General features: G+C 55.4%; 1 long non-coding RNA gene across 1 annotated transcript in view; it reads left to right on the top strand.

The window, feature by feature from the left end:
* Window positions 1–14,721, top strand: part of LOC121061416 — a 17,536-nt gene extending 2,815 nt beyond the window's left edge. The window contains exons 3-4 of the long non-coding RNA XR_005815079.1: window positions 872–1,089; window positions 13,019–14,721. This is a non-coding gene — a long non-coding RNA (uncharacterized LOC121061416). The remainder of the gene's footprint in view (window positions 1–871; window positions 1,090–13,018) is intronic.

The following is a 14,721-nucleotide window of genomic DNA, read 5'->3' as shown; positions in this document are numbered from 1 at the left end:
TGTCCCCTTCATCCAGCTCCTTGTTTTCCCCTTCCCACCCCCATGCTGCTCCACACCCCGACACCCTGCAATCTGCACGGTGCCTAGCATCCTCCAGGATCAGCCCCTTCGGAAAGGCTAGAGCTGGGTGGGTGACAGCCAGCATTCAGCTGTGGGTCTCCCACCCCAGGAGCAGAATTTGGGCTTTCCCCCACACTTCGTGGTGCTCGCTGGGCGCCGGGAGCCGGGCTGCTCGGCGCCAGTGCTGGCAGGCGGCCACGCGCTGCTTTCCCTGCCGCCGCAGCGCTGGAGAGCTGAGCTGCTCTGCAGATGCGGGGAATCCCCCAGCTCCCTGGGCCTGAGGTTGGGAAAGCGAGAGGAGAAATAGATTTGGAGGGGTCTTGGGGGTGGATAGACACCTCACCAGGACACTGGGATGAGGGACATAGGGCCATGGGGCTTGCTGGGGCTAAGCAGAGCCAGCGGGGGCGAGCAGAGCCTGAAGTGTTGAGAGAGGCTCAGGAGAAGACGGCGACCTCCACGAGCATCGCAGCTCCTGCATCCTGCTCTGGCTAACTAAAATAACATCTCCCAGGCTGCCCGTTTTCAGCAGCTGCTCCCCCACTCAGCACCCAAAGAGGGCTGAAGGTGGGGTCTGCAGGCTTTCTCTTCCCTCTCCCTCTCCTCTGAGCAGACACCAGGCCAGAGAGGAGCTGCCAGCTCTTGTCCAGGCAGGTCAAGGCTTGGCCACACGAGCAGGTGGCTGGGTCTTACATTACACTGTCACAATCCCCTGCAGCCCCTGCTGACCTCCTGGGCTATGCATGGCTCTGTCTTCCTGCCCACAGCTTCAGACCAAACTCAAAGGGAGATGTGTGATGCTGGTGTGCAGGTGCTGTGTCTCGATGGTGTGCCAAGGGACGGGGACGCTGGTCCTCAGCCGCGCTGGATGCATTCGCAACAGCTGGGTCGCTGCCTGGAGGGAGCAGACAGACGGATGCAGATGAGAGCAACTGGAGGCTGCAGTGTCATCCCGTGGCTTCTGGATGGAGCACACCGCAACCCTTGCCCCTGAGCCCAGCCCCGGTGGCCATCCCTGATGTCCCAGAGGTAAGCGTAGCTGTCCCAGGCAAGTCAAGGCTCTGCAGCCCTGCTCACGCTCGCGGGGCACGTGGCCGGACTCTGGCCGACGTGCACAGGGCATGGTACTGCTCAAAGCTCAGGCTTGCTGTGTGTTTACCCTGGCCAGCCTGAGGTGTACAGGAAACCAGAGAGCTCTGCTCTCTGGCTGTCACTTTATTTATCATGGTCACAGCTCGGGCTGCTCGCACTGTTGAAAGGAGGTAGCAAAAACCCCAAGTGCTGCACCACGGCTCCCACCCTGCCAGCCCTGCATTGCTCCGTTCATCTTGCTGTCCTGTGGCCGAGAGCTGGAGCAGGACGGCAGGATGCTCCATGCCATGCAATGCTCGTCCTGTCTGCGAGTAGTGAGGCTTGTCCCAGATGCGGCCAGCCACACCACACCGTGAGAAATTGCTGACATGATGCCTGATGCCACACTGCAGACATTACCTGCGCTGCTGGCATATGGGTGTCAGCCTGGTTGCATCATCCCCAGCTCTTCACTCATTATGCAAAATTGCAATGAGCATTTCCCATGGTCTCCAGAGCTGTACCCTTGCTCCGGAGCTTTCTCTTCATCTGTCCCCATCATCCCAGGGCAGGAGGCACAAGGGACAGAGCCCAGCTTTCACCCTGATGCAGAGAGCCCAGAACTCACCAGTCTTTGGTCTCACAGGACCCCAGCAGCTCACTGCCCATGGCCAGCAGCTCCACACAGCCACTGCCAGCCCTGCTGCCGTGGCAGGTCTGCGTCCTGGAGTGGACACCACGGTTGCTTTAAGGATGGGGATAGATTTAAACCTGGCCCTTTCCTCTGGCAGCCCCAGCAGCTCCCACTGCCGTGCGCGGCAGCGTGCCAAAGACTGCGTGCTGCAAGCCAGGGGCGAGCTTGCGGCCGAGGAGGGGAGGCAGAGAGAGGAGACATTATAACACCCCGCTATTTATAGGGGCTGCCCTTTGCCAGGGCTTGACTGGCAGCAGCAAGGGCTGGGCTGGCGCCGAGGGAGTCAGAAACAGCAGCCAGAAACCTGGGGACATGAGAGCGAACCTGCCAGCCCTCGGAGGGCTCCTCATCCCGGCTCGCAAACGGAGCCACGTGGCTCGCCGAGCTGCCTGGCTATTAAAGGGAGAAAATGCCAGTGAGACGATAAACAGGGGGAAGTGAGCCAGCACCCGAAATCCACGGGCGGTTGGCAGCTCTCTTCCCTCACACAGCCACCAGCCCTTTTCCTTCTGCTCTTCCTTCATCTCCCCGCATTTTGCTGAAGGCTGTGTGTGTGCCCCTGTGTCAGGAGGCAGAGGAGCAATGTTGGGAAGGGGATGCTTGCCACCCCCCGAAGTCCTTTGCACCTCTGTGAGTGTTGTGAGCATCCCAACAACACATTCAGGCCCTGATGATGTTTATGTACTTGGTCTGAAATCATCAATGGGTTGGTTTGGGCTGCTGAGAGTTAAATATGTGGATGGCACAAAGAGCCTCTTGGAAGAAGTTTTTTTAGAGATCCATATTAGTTTTGTTCTGTTTTGGCCTAGTATCTGTGTTTTTCACCAAAAAAAAGTCCAGGGAGGGATTCACTGACGGACCATGACACCAATTGATTCTGACTTTCTGAAGACATGACATTTATAGCGTGAGATAGCGAGCAACAACCAAAGAGAAGTGGAACATGAGAAATTATTTCCAAAGGAAAACTTGAATGTTTCCTTCCAGAAAGGCCGTAATGCCTGGATGCTGCTGGACTCCACCTCGCCTCCCTCCTGTTGCTCAGGGTGTATTTCTCTGGCTCTGGGCAGCATCTCCCCTGTGCTGGACCTCAGTGGCTGCTGGATGCTGCCCACAGAGCTGCCCCAAGACACCCTGGCCCAAGGAGAGGACATGGCTGCTTTCCAAAGCCACCACCAATTACATGTTGGCTTTTGGTCATTCAGACACAGCGAGATATCACTCCTTGGTTGTTCAGCAGAATAACTCTCCATCTCCCCAGCAAATCTCAGCAGAACCAAAGGGATGCTGCTGTTCCTGAACTGCCTTTTCTGGCTGGGGATGCTCCTGCCCTGCCTCCCACACCAACTCCACTGATGTCCAGAACAGACCCCCCCTTAATCCTCCCAGGTTGCTGTAAAATCAGATCAGGGCCATCCCTGGGATCTGCTGCTGGCTGCAGATCAGGGATTCCTTCCCATGCCCGTACTCCCAGAGGCTGCTCCTGGTCATAGCTGGGAGAGACAGAGTAAGATATAGGATAGGATGGGATGGGATGGGATGGGATGGGATGGGATGGGATGGGATGGGATGGGATGGGATAGGATAGGATAGGATAGGATAGGATAGGATAGGATAGGATAGGATAGGATAGGATAGGATAGGATAGGATAGGATAGGATAGGATAGGGTAGTTCAGTTGTCAGGGACCTACCAAAACAGTTGAGTGCAAGTGCCTGAGCACTTTAGGACTAAGCAGAAGTCAAAGTCTGGAAATGAGGGCATGATCCAGGTGCCTCCTGCCTGGTGAGAGGCACGGGGCATCAGCCAGCTCTCTGGGGAGCCCATCGCAGTTGTTGAGCACCATTGCAGAAAAGACATTTTTCCTGATATCCCATCTGAATGTCCCCTGGCACAGCTCTGTGGCCTTCCCACACATCCTGTCGTGCGTTATCCTATGCCTGATAATTGCTTTGTGCTTTCAATATCCCTGAGGACAATCTTCTCTATAACTTTTTCAGGGACTGAGGATAAACTAATAGGTCTGTAGATGCTGTGATTTTTTAGGGGGCTCCCTGCTACCTATTGCACCAGGGCATTGTTCATCCAGCCCTGAACTTCTCTTGACGTCTTACTTGCTTTTGCAAAGACTTGACTGAAAAGGAATGAGATAAAGCAACTGAAATGAAAGAGGGAGAAGACCAGGGCGGGTTCTCCTGTGCAGGAAACAATGTTTTATGGGCTAGCCCCAAATGCCATAAGGGCCTTTTCATAGAAGCATAAAATGGTTTGGGTTGGAAATGGTCTTAAAGCTCACGCAGTCCCACCCCCCTGCCATGGGCAGGGACACCTCCCACCAGCCCAGGCTGCCCAAAGCCCCATCCAGCCTGGCCTTGGGCACTGTCAGGGATGGGGCAGCCACAGCTTCTCTGGGCAGCCCGGGCCAGGGCCTCGCCACCCTCTGAGTGAAGAATTTCTTCTTTATAACTAATCTAAATTTACCCTTTTATTTTAAAGCCATTCCCCCTTGTCCTATCACAATACTCCCTGACAAAGACTCCCTCCCCAACTTTTCTGGAGAAAAACAAACAAACAAACAAACAAACAAACAAAAAAACTTCTTTTGGTGCAGCCCAGGACACGGCTGGCTTGCTCTGCTGCAGGCACACATTGCCAGCTCATGTTGAGCTTCTCATCAGCCAACACACCCAGGTCCTTCTCTCAGCCCCTCGCACAGCCTCCCTGCACGCCGTGCTGATGTGAACCCTTCATCCCGATGGACCCCTTGCTCCATCGGGCAGCGGCATTGCTGGAGGAGGGGGCTTGTCCCGGGGAGGGGCAGGGGGCAGGCAGCAGCCCCCAAACTGTACCAGAGGGGGTGTACTCGGGGAGGCTTCGGGGACCCCGGAAAGTGGAGCAGGGGCATCAACCCGGGATGCCCAAGAAACCGGCGGCTGTTTTGCTCGGGCTGCGGCTGCCATCTGCCGGCAGCGGCGGGGCTGAGCTCGGCCCGCCCCCCCCCCCCCCCCCCCCCCCCGGGTCCTGAGCCCTTTGCGTGACCCGCATGGGCAGCAGAGCACAGGAGCTCCGGGGATGGATGTCTGGGGTTTTGGTCTCCGAGCAAATAGCATTCTGAAAAGCCAAGGTGGAAAAACAAACAAGCAAACAACAACAGAAAGAAAAAAAAAAAAAAAAAAAAAAGAAAGAAAGAAAAAGGAAAAAAAAAAACAGTAACTATGCTTGAAGAAAATACAAGAAAAAAGAAAAAAGAGAGAGAAATAAGGAGGGCTTATCCCCACCTGCACACAAGCAGGTCTGCTTTCCCAGTGAAACACCCATCTGGGATGCAGCAAACTCCAGAATGCTGGGGGAGCCCCTCTCTGAGCCCCTGCCCGCTGCTCCCTGTCCCTGCAAGAAGCTGTGGGGTGAGCAGAGATGGCAGCCCCACAGCACAGCTCTCTGCACCCCATGGGACCCGTGCCCCAAAGCTGTGTCCCTGACAGTGCAGAAAACCTGCTTTGGGCAGCTGAAGCTGCTGGTTCCTCACCCCGCTGCTATTAGCAAGTGTATGCAGAGCCAGAGGACCAAGAGAAAGTGCCATTCAGCGCCCTACAAGGCCCCTTTGAGCTCCCTCTGAGCCTCTGCAGTGCAGGCATCCTGGGACCGTGCCAGAGACTGATGTCTTCAGCGCTGGCAGGCTGACAGCTGTCCTTCCTGCCGTCCCGTGCTGAGCCCGCCGGCATCTCCCAGGGGTTGTGGCCGAGGCCGGTAGCGGGGCTGGATGCTGCCCCAAGCTGGCATCACAGAGGATGACTGTCAGACAGAGACGTCCCAAGAGGGAACAGGCTGTACTCCATCGCCATTCAAACTCCTTCTGGGTTTTGAATTTTGCAGGCGCAGCCAAGGGATGGTGCTTTGGGCAACAGCTTTTTTGATCTGGAAAAGGGCAAAAGTGTCCAGTTGGAGCAGCGTTTTTGAGAAGCTCAGAGCAATGCTCCAGGCAGAGCCTGGCACCTAGGAGAGGAGTGGTGTGATCCAGGGGTATCTTCCCATCACAAAAAGATGTACCTTGGGCTGAGAGGCAGCAGATGAAATGAGGATAAGGTAATTAACAGCAAGCACCCCTTGAGCAGGGCCAGGTATGGATGGAGAACAACCCACCTGCATATGACGGGAGGGAGTGACAGCCGCCCCCTGCACCAGGAAGGGATGTCGTGGTTGGAGCACAGCAAGGTAGATTTAGGTGAGACATCAGGAAAAGCTTGTGTCTACACCCAAACTGACCACCTGGAGCAAGGTGTGGGTTTGTAGGACAAGCTCAGGATGTGTTAGTGCCCTGCTGTTGGAGGTGGGATTTTCTAAGGGCCATGAGCAAGTTGTGGTTCGGAGACAGCCATAATATTTTCTGCTGAGGATCACTGGGAAAGCACAGACTGGGGACACCCCACCCGTTGGGTCTGGAGCACCTGTATCAACAGGAGAACAAACAGTGCACTGAGATCTGTTTTCCTGAGAACAACTGGTTTTTGTAACCCACCCATGAGAAAAAAAGCACCTATGGAGCAGCAGGTGCCATTCGCAGGGGCACGAGCAGCACGAAGATTGTGTGCAGGGGGAGGAGGGAGGACGGGGCTGTCTGTGAGCAGAAATGAGGGATTTATGCATGGTGACATAAAACCATTATCTCCAGTTAAGCCCCTGGGATTTGCTGTCTGATTGGGTTATAGCTGGTTGCTGGAAACTGGTCTGAGGCTCTTTATTGGGGTCAGGATGAAAGGTTGGTGTGGGAGACGGGAAAATATCCCCCCTTAAGGGATGTCTCTGTCCTTGGCTGCGGGACTGAGTGAGCTGCTCCTGTGCAGGGTCCCAGACAGTGTCCCCGAGGTGAGAGTCCCCACAGGGCACATCACCAGTGTGCTGGCACATGTCAGTAAATCCATGGGTGTTTGAGGACGTCCTGCAGCCTTTGCAACAGACCTGCAGCACAGACCAGATGTATGCTGGCGTATCATCCATGGCGAGTTTCCTTCTGCTGAGCAAGCTGGAAAAAACACTGCTGGGGAGACGTATTTCAAGACAGGAGTTTCACCCATCTGTGCAGGTGCTGCCAGCTGAGCTTGGAGCTGCAGACCCCATCCCCACGGCCACCCCAGAGCCGTGCAGCCCGGCAGCACCCAGCCTGCAGCGCAGCACAGCCGTGCGATGGCAGCACAGACCGCTACTGGAGCTCGAGCAGAGCAGGAATTGCACATCGCAGCCAGGACTGGCTCCTGCAAACAGCTGCACGTCAGGCAAAGGCAGTCCGGAGGGAGCGACCTCCTGAGCAGGATGAAGAGGATGGGCTGGGGAGAGACCTCAGCCCATGGAGCAGGCAGAGGACTAGAGGAGGTGAAGGTCTGCAGCCAGAGCTGCCGCCTTGTCCCTGTCTCAGTGTGCCAGCGGGCAGCACTCCTGGCAGGCACCCTGCTTTTGGGATGCTCGCACTACAGCAGTCCTGCTGCTCCCCCCAGCCTGCAGAGCCTCCCTGCCACAGCCCTTTGGGGGTCCCTGGCTGGTATCTCCATGTCACCACCTCGCTGGGGCAGGGAATAGGGTCAGCCCAGCCCGCTGCCTGAACAGAGGCTCTCTGTTGGGATGGGAGACTGGTGCTGCTCCTGGAAGGGCTGGGGGTTGAGGCTGGGGCTGGGAGAGGTGGGAGCACAGGGCACATTTGGGCTGTGAGCTGCCAGAGGGACCAGCAGGCTTTTGGGAGTGGCTGGCACTCAGCAGGGTGAGGAGACAGGAGGTGTTTCAGGCAGGTCTCTGCTGCTAATCTGGCTAGCATCCCTCATTGTGGACATTTGTTAGAGACGGAAAGGCACAGGAGGGGTACCAACATTCCCCCAGGCACACGCTGCCCAACTCGGCACAACCAGCTTCCAATGGACTGTGATGGGACAGACTGCTTTCTGCACCTGCATTTGCCAAAGGGCACCAAAAAAGTGCAAAGACAGTAAATTCATGCATCCGTGAACTTTTTTCTTTCACCAAATAACTTGGAAGCATTTGAGAAAGACCAATTCTCCCACATGTAACAGCACACAGGGGCACTAGGAAGCTGTCACAGCCCAAAGATTGCCCTATACCAAAAGAGAGAAGGTTGCACAGTCCTTGGAGCACAGGGAGAGCATCTACCCATGAGCTGCAGACAACCTTGGTACCTGTTATAAAGTTATATTGAATATCAGCACCTCCTGGATTTTTCCTTTACGGTTCCTGCAAACATCCGCTCTCTTCAGAAAAGCTGCTCTTGGGAATGCAAAGTGCTGGGGGATGCGGGGCTGTGTGGATTTGAGCACCTTTGCAAACCCAGCATCACCCTGTCGCAGCACGGCGCACAGATGGCGAATCGCTGGCTCCCCGCTGGGATGTGCTGCAGCAATCGCACAGCGGCTCCTACCCCAGCTGTTGGACTGAAGGCAAGCACCTCTGCAGCTTCAGGAAGCACCAGGGGGCCAAGAAAGGCAGGTCTGATGCTGCAGACAAGCCTCAGGTGGGTGAGATGGGGTCACAGCTGTGGGAGCATATTTTGGCTGGGATCTGGAGAGGGTTGCTGGTGGTTCCCATGTCCTGATCCTGCCATTGCCCTCACCCCTAAGCCCCAGCCCTGTCCGTGCTAAAAGCTTCAGGGCAATGTGCATGCAGGCTTCCCTGCAGGACTGAGCAGCCAGTCATCCCAGTAATCCCAGCAAAGCCGATGTAGTGGTGCAAGCGAGCCATCCTCCTGCAGCTCAGGCATCTCACGGCCTGGCACAGCCCATGGCCTGGGTCATCCCCAAGTCCTGCCATGTACTAGGCAGAGGGCATGGACCTGGGGCAGGCAGGTCCTGCTGAGCTGGGACTCTCCTAAGTCTGTCCCCAACATCTCTGCGGCTGGGGAAGCCGCGGACTCCCCTGGTGTCTCCTTCCAGGTGATTTGCAGATTGTGATGATAGCAAGGACGATTTATTCCCAGCCATCTGATGCTTTCTCGCCCGAGCATACTCCCACACCGAGGGAGTGCTCAGCAAAACACAATTCTGGAGGAGAGTCCCCCGAGACTGCGAGAGTCCATGGGCTTCATCTCTGCAACTTATAAAAATTTTACTACAAATCTTCTGGCCCAACCGAGCCAAGAGTTTGCTCCATAAATTACAACCAAGACAGGGATTAGGAGCACTAAAACAGACGTACTTCGCAGCTAAAAATAAGGCACGGCACAAGCTTGAAGATTTGTTCTGCCTAGAAGTTTTATTACACCCAAACTGTATGAGATAATGTGCAACAAAGAAATGCTTAGCGGATCCATCTGCTTTTGGACACTTTTGCCTGTGCAATCGCTTTGGAACGAGGTAATGAAACCACAAAAGAAAGTGGAGTTAGACGGTGTCACGGAGTGCAGAGAAACTTTCTCCAGACAAAGGAAAAGGTGACCCCGTCCCCTCCCAGCGCTGCGCTTACCCTGATCCTGCAGCCCTGGAGAAAATGCATCCCCTGTGCTCCCGGGGCCTGGAAATACTTCTTGTTTGCCCTGGCTTTGCAGATGGAGAGCATCCAGGGAGCCTGGGTGGGGACCATGCAGGGACCCTTTGGGTGAGTGAGGCCATCTCCTGCCCCTTCCAGGAGTTTGAGCATGTGGGGCTGTTTGGAGAGGAGTGAACCTGCCAGCGCTGGTGCTGGGTGTTGTTGCTGAAGGTGGCTGGGGTCCTGCTGGCCCCAGGAGGCTGCACACCTTGCTGTGCTGGTGATCAGCATGGACCTGGCTCTGGTTGTGTGCCCAGCGTGGAAGTGAGCCCAGCCCTGCGTGCTGGCAGGAGGTCCCTTCCCTGGATGGGGATGGGTGCAGGAGCTGTCATCTGCTCCCTCAGTCTGTCCGTGAGGGCAGTCGAGATTCAACCAGGCACTTCTCTGCCACACTGAGGCTGGGCTCCCTAAGCTCACAGAGATGAAAAGACTTCAAGAAAGTCTTTTCCTCTGGTCTAGGACCTGGCTGTATCTCCAGGGTGCCCAGCTCCCTGACCACCAGGTGACCAAGCATACTCCTGCCAGACTCCAACATGGAGGCACACAAAAATCTGCAGTGCAAAAATTGTAATACGAGCAAAATTGTTCTCTGTATATTTGGGTTAAATGCTGGAACAAGGGTGTCATGGCAGCCCTCCTTGCTCACTTCATTTCCATACCACAGACACTTGTGTCTGTGTGTGTGGCTGCTCCTTGCAGTGCCTCAGCTCAGCCAGGTCCGATGTTTTCTCCATACAACCCCAGTTTTTCCCCACACTCCAGCCGCACAGAGGGCACACTACCCCGTGCATTTTGTCCACTGCTCCCAGCCCTTCTGCTGAAGCGATGGGGATGATCATTCCCAGCCCATGATTTCTCCACCTCCCTATGGCACTGCCATGAGAGCTTCATTACAGACATGGAGGTAAACTGAGGCACAGAGCAGTGGTGCATCCTGGAGGTGCTTCTGGAGCAGCTGTATGGTGCTGTGCACTGTCCATGGGTACAAGATGCCTGAGCTCCCTGTGCTCTCCTGATGCCTGGCTGAGCGTACGGCACCTCCAGCACCGTGCTGGTAACCCCCAGACGGGGTCCTGGCTGGGAATGGGATGCCTCAGATCACCTCCTCCCTGCTCTGGTGCTGAGATGGGCTGGCAGAGGTGATGATAGCTTGGGGGCTGTGTGGACATGGACAAAGCAAGGGCCAACACACACTGGAAACTGCACTTGCTGGGAGGATTTTGAGCACTACCAGGGAGCAATGTCTCCTGTTCTCTCCAGGGCAACATCTGCCTGGAGTCCCAGCACCCTGAACACGCTGGGCATGGCAATATTGCACACACACAGGTCAGCATTTAGGATGGGGGTTCTGCAGAAAGAGTTGGCTGGCGGGATGCAGAAAAGGAAGGAAAGCACCATTAGACCATTGGGACCTGGAAGCATCCCTCTGCTCTCTAGACCCTTGCAGGAAACTGATGTGACCTGGGGACACCAAGCTGTGGGGTTATTGCCTTAATAAATGTTATGTCCCTGCTCTGCTCCTGGCTCACCCCAGCAGGCTCACACTGCTGATACTGGGAGCAAAGCAGAGGGACCACACGCAGCACCAGTGCAGCATGAGATGCAGGGCCACACTGCGGTGGCACTCGTCACAGCTATGTGTGCTGGGATGTGGCATGTGTCCCTGCTCCAGCACCAGGATTTGCTCGGGTGTTTGCAGAGTGAAGCCCTTTCCCGTGCAGCCCAGTGTGTGAGGTTTGTGCAGGGCACAGTGAGTGCTTCTGGGGGCTGCTGGCTGCTCTGAAAGCAGGAGCCAGGGGATAAATCCCCCTGCACGGCAGAGCAGTGGGTGGTGAAACTCTGGAGCCAGAAAAGCAGGACATGAAGCCTTGGAGGCAAAGCGTGGAGGATGCCTTGAGACCTTCAGCACTGCAAGCCAAGGAAGTGCCAAAGGAGCTGGGAACAGCCAGGCTGGTTTAGCCAGCAGGACCAGCCGTGTAACAGGAGCAGGGCAGGGTACATTCCTCATGCACAGGCTGGGGATACCCATCCAGGAGCAGGACGGAGCAGCACAGCAGCACAGTAAGGCTTGTAGGACAGCGTAAGCATCAGCATCACGTGCAAGGTGTGGGTCGGCACGAGCCTGGCATCCCTCAGAGATGGAGCCATGCTGGCTGGCTGTATATTAGAGAGCTGTATTTCTGTCAGAGAGTCCTCGGGTGACATTGAGAGCTCTGGGAGTGAAGTGCCTGTCGTTTATCACCCTCCCTGGAGTCCTTGTGGCAGGAGCAGACTCCACGGCGCGTGCTTTGGGCCACAGAGATGCTGCCCCCAGGGCTTTGCAGAGCAGTGCTGGCTGGCAGCGAGGGTGGCCACGACAGAAAGAGCCTTTGTGGTCCACAAGGGCAGCAGTTTTGGTGTGCAAGTCCCAAGCCAGCGCTGGGGCATGGGGAGGAATGTGACCTTGAGGCTAAATGCTGGCTGGATGCTTTTCTAACCCAGCACCGCAGGGCTGCATGCTGCCCTGTGAGGGCCATCCCAGGCTGGTTAATCTTTGTGCTGTGGCCAGAATCACAGCACTGAGGAGTCCAAAATGTGGAGTCACCCATGTCAGGATGTTTTTCTGGGGTCTGACCCAGCAGCTGCAGGGGAGCAGAGAACTGGGAAAGGCAGCACTGGATCGGTCAGCACTGGCACTGTGAACACAGCCAGGGGATGCACAGCCTAACAGAGCCAGGAATCACAGCCACCCTGTGACCCTGCAGCTCTCACCCTGTCCCCTGTCTGGGGCAGAAGCAGCTCAGCCCTCCCCTGCCTCCCAAACCACCTCAGCACCAGCTCCACAGCAGCCCTCACTGCAGCTCAGCACCAGCCGGAGAATTTGCTGAGGACCCGCAGCCTCAGGTGTGCCCAGGTGGTCAACAGGGCCACCAGGAGAGGGCCAGCCCTGGGAACATACCCTGCTCTGAGACCAAGCTGTGGCGCATAGCGAAGCCATCTGTTTCCATCCCGCAGCTGCTGTCCTTCCCATTGCAATTTACTCTGCCTCCTATAATTTATTCATCCCAGGATGCAGCTTGTACATCTGCAGTATCATTACTGGAGACGCCATTAGCTTGAAAATTTTATAAACCTCTGTGCAGGTGATAAGTTGAAAAGTTAAAGAGGGTTATTGTGGCAGGAAAAAAAGGGGTATTTGCTCAGTGTTCATCTCACACCAGAGAGATGGGCTCTGGGGGGCTGTGGAGGGAGATCAGCAGGTTGGTGTGAATGAGTAAACTGTTGCCAGCTCCCAGCCAGCTCAGCCAGCTGCAAATCCCTCCCTTCAGGATCCACGTGCTGGCCAAGGGGCCTACAGGCATTTCCACATCTTTCTCCCCTCTTGCCTCCTCAGCTGCGCCGTTTCCTCAGGCCAATGACGAGAGGGGCTGCAAATCCAGATGTGTGCGTCTGGACTCGTTGCCCCTGATTCTACCAGGGTCTGTGATGGGGCAGCCCCAGCATCGCTGCTCACCCGGGTCAATCTGTCTGTCTGCTGACTTGCTGCTACCTGCTGAGGGTTAGCGTGATCCTGGATCATCTGCCTGCTGCCTGTTGGCTCGGATGCTGCAGGGCTGGATAACCCACCTTCCACCTCCCCTCTCTGTGCACCTAGTCAGTCCCTTTCACACCTTGTCCCTCTGTCTCCTGCAGGTCACCGTCCTGCAGTGTGGGTTCATGTTGCACGGGTTAACTCTGTTATCCAAGCCCTGAGCTTTGCCATCAGTCAGTAGCAGTCCAAGCTCAAGCTTCAGCCATCAGTCCCCAGTCTGCACAGTCCTCTCCATCCTGCTGGCATCTTGTATCTACTTCCAGAGCCACCTTTGCCCAGGATGCTCCAGGACCAGCTTGGAAGGATACAGCTGGAGGGAATTCACAAACCCCAAGCAACAGAAGGGGAAAGAAGCATGGGGAGATACGCAAGACACGTCAGCCCAGCTGGGACTGAGCTGTTCCCAGTCTGTCCATCTCTTCCAACATTTCCGGACTGTCTCATCTCTTTTCCTTCCATCAGGGACACCTACATATTAAGGTTCCTGTTCCCCATCCCTCTTTCCTCATCGTGATTTTCTGTGTATGGCTTATTGTGGGAGATGGAAGTGAGAAGTCTGAAATGCTCCTTGGCAGGAGGACAGACTCATTCTGCTGCCTGGCACAGGTAGCACTTGCCTGCTGGTGTGTCTTTGCCCCAGGGTAGTTCCCCTGTGCTTTTTGGGGTGACAAGTCGTGGGCTGTGAGAATCACCTCTCCCACATTCACAAAGCCAATTCTGGCGATACCAGAAGGGGCCAGACTTCCCATCCCATCTGACCCCAGTGCATTGCTCACACCAGAGACCATCCCCGCACTCCTCCCCACAAACTTCTGGCTTCTCAGGAGCAGAGTTGCCTCCTAGCAAGGCCTGGTCATCTTCTGCAGACCACGGTGTCCCTGGGGACTTCATGACCCTCCGCAAGCCTTGAAGATCTTGGGTTGACTCCATGCATCATGGTGAGCTGGGACAGAAAAGACATCCCTAGACTGCTGCTGTTGCTGCCCATCACCAGATCTGGGGGACCTGCACTGCAGCGAGGTGTGTCTGGGGGTGGTGGCTGCCTGCCCAGATGCCATGCACAGAGGGACACTTTGGAGACAGGTCACCACCTTCCGGCATGGGATGGAGCCAGCCAGCTGAGCAGAGGTGGCCGGAGGAGCTACACTGAGACTTTGACCGTGATGATTCCTTCTGGAGAGTAGAGATCAAGCAAGACTGAGCCTGATGGTCAATGCTGGCAGCCAAAACGAGCTCCTCCTTGCTCTGCTGCTGCATTGGCTTTCTTCTCCCCATGCGGCACCACTTCCAGACGCTGATATGCAAGGAAAGTCTTTTCTAATTGTTCCTGACTTCAGATGCTGCCAGGTAAACAGCATGGAAATTAGTGGAGACAAGTAAATAATTTGTAAATAATCATTTATTTATTACTTTCCCCTCCTTTCCCTGTGCAAGCAGATTGCAGGATGCCTCAGAAGTGCTCGCAATTTGGAGTGAGTTCTCTTGTGAGGCATTTCCCACTCCCTATAAATAACTTATGAACAGATCAGAGTGAATATTAAAGGCCTGAAAATCCAGAGAGTTGTGCTGCTGAGCTGAGTAAGTACTGCTCCAGTTCCTTGAATAGACGAGCTATCCAACGAAACAGCATGAGGAGCTTTCAGAGTGCTGTAATTAAAGTGTACGCACGTTTGTTAGTCAATGGCTTGCCCGTGGGGTAGGGTAGGTGGTGTGCAGGAAAGGATTGATGCACCCTGAGAAAGGATGCTGTCTTACTGCTGAGGGTACATGAATGTAATCTGGACATTAATAAAAACATTTGCTT

Source organism: Cygnus olor, chromosome Z, assembly GCF_009769625.2.
Source record: "Cygnus olor isolate bCygOlo1 chromosome Z, bCygOlo1.pri.v2, whole genome shotgun sequence".
NCBI lineage: Eukaryota > Metazoa > Chordata > Aves > Anseriformes > Anatidae > Cygnus > Cygnus olor.
This window is presented reverse-complemented; position numbering and strand designations above follow the sequence as displayed.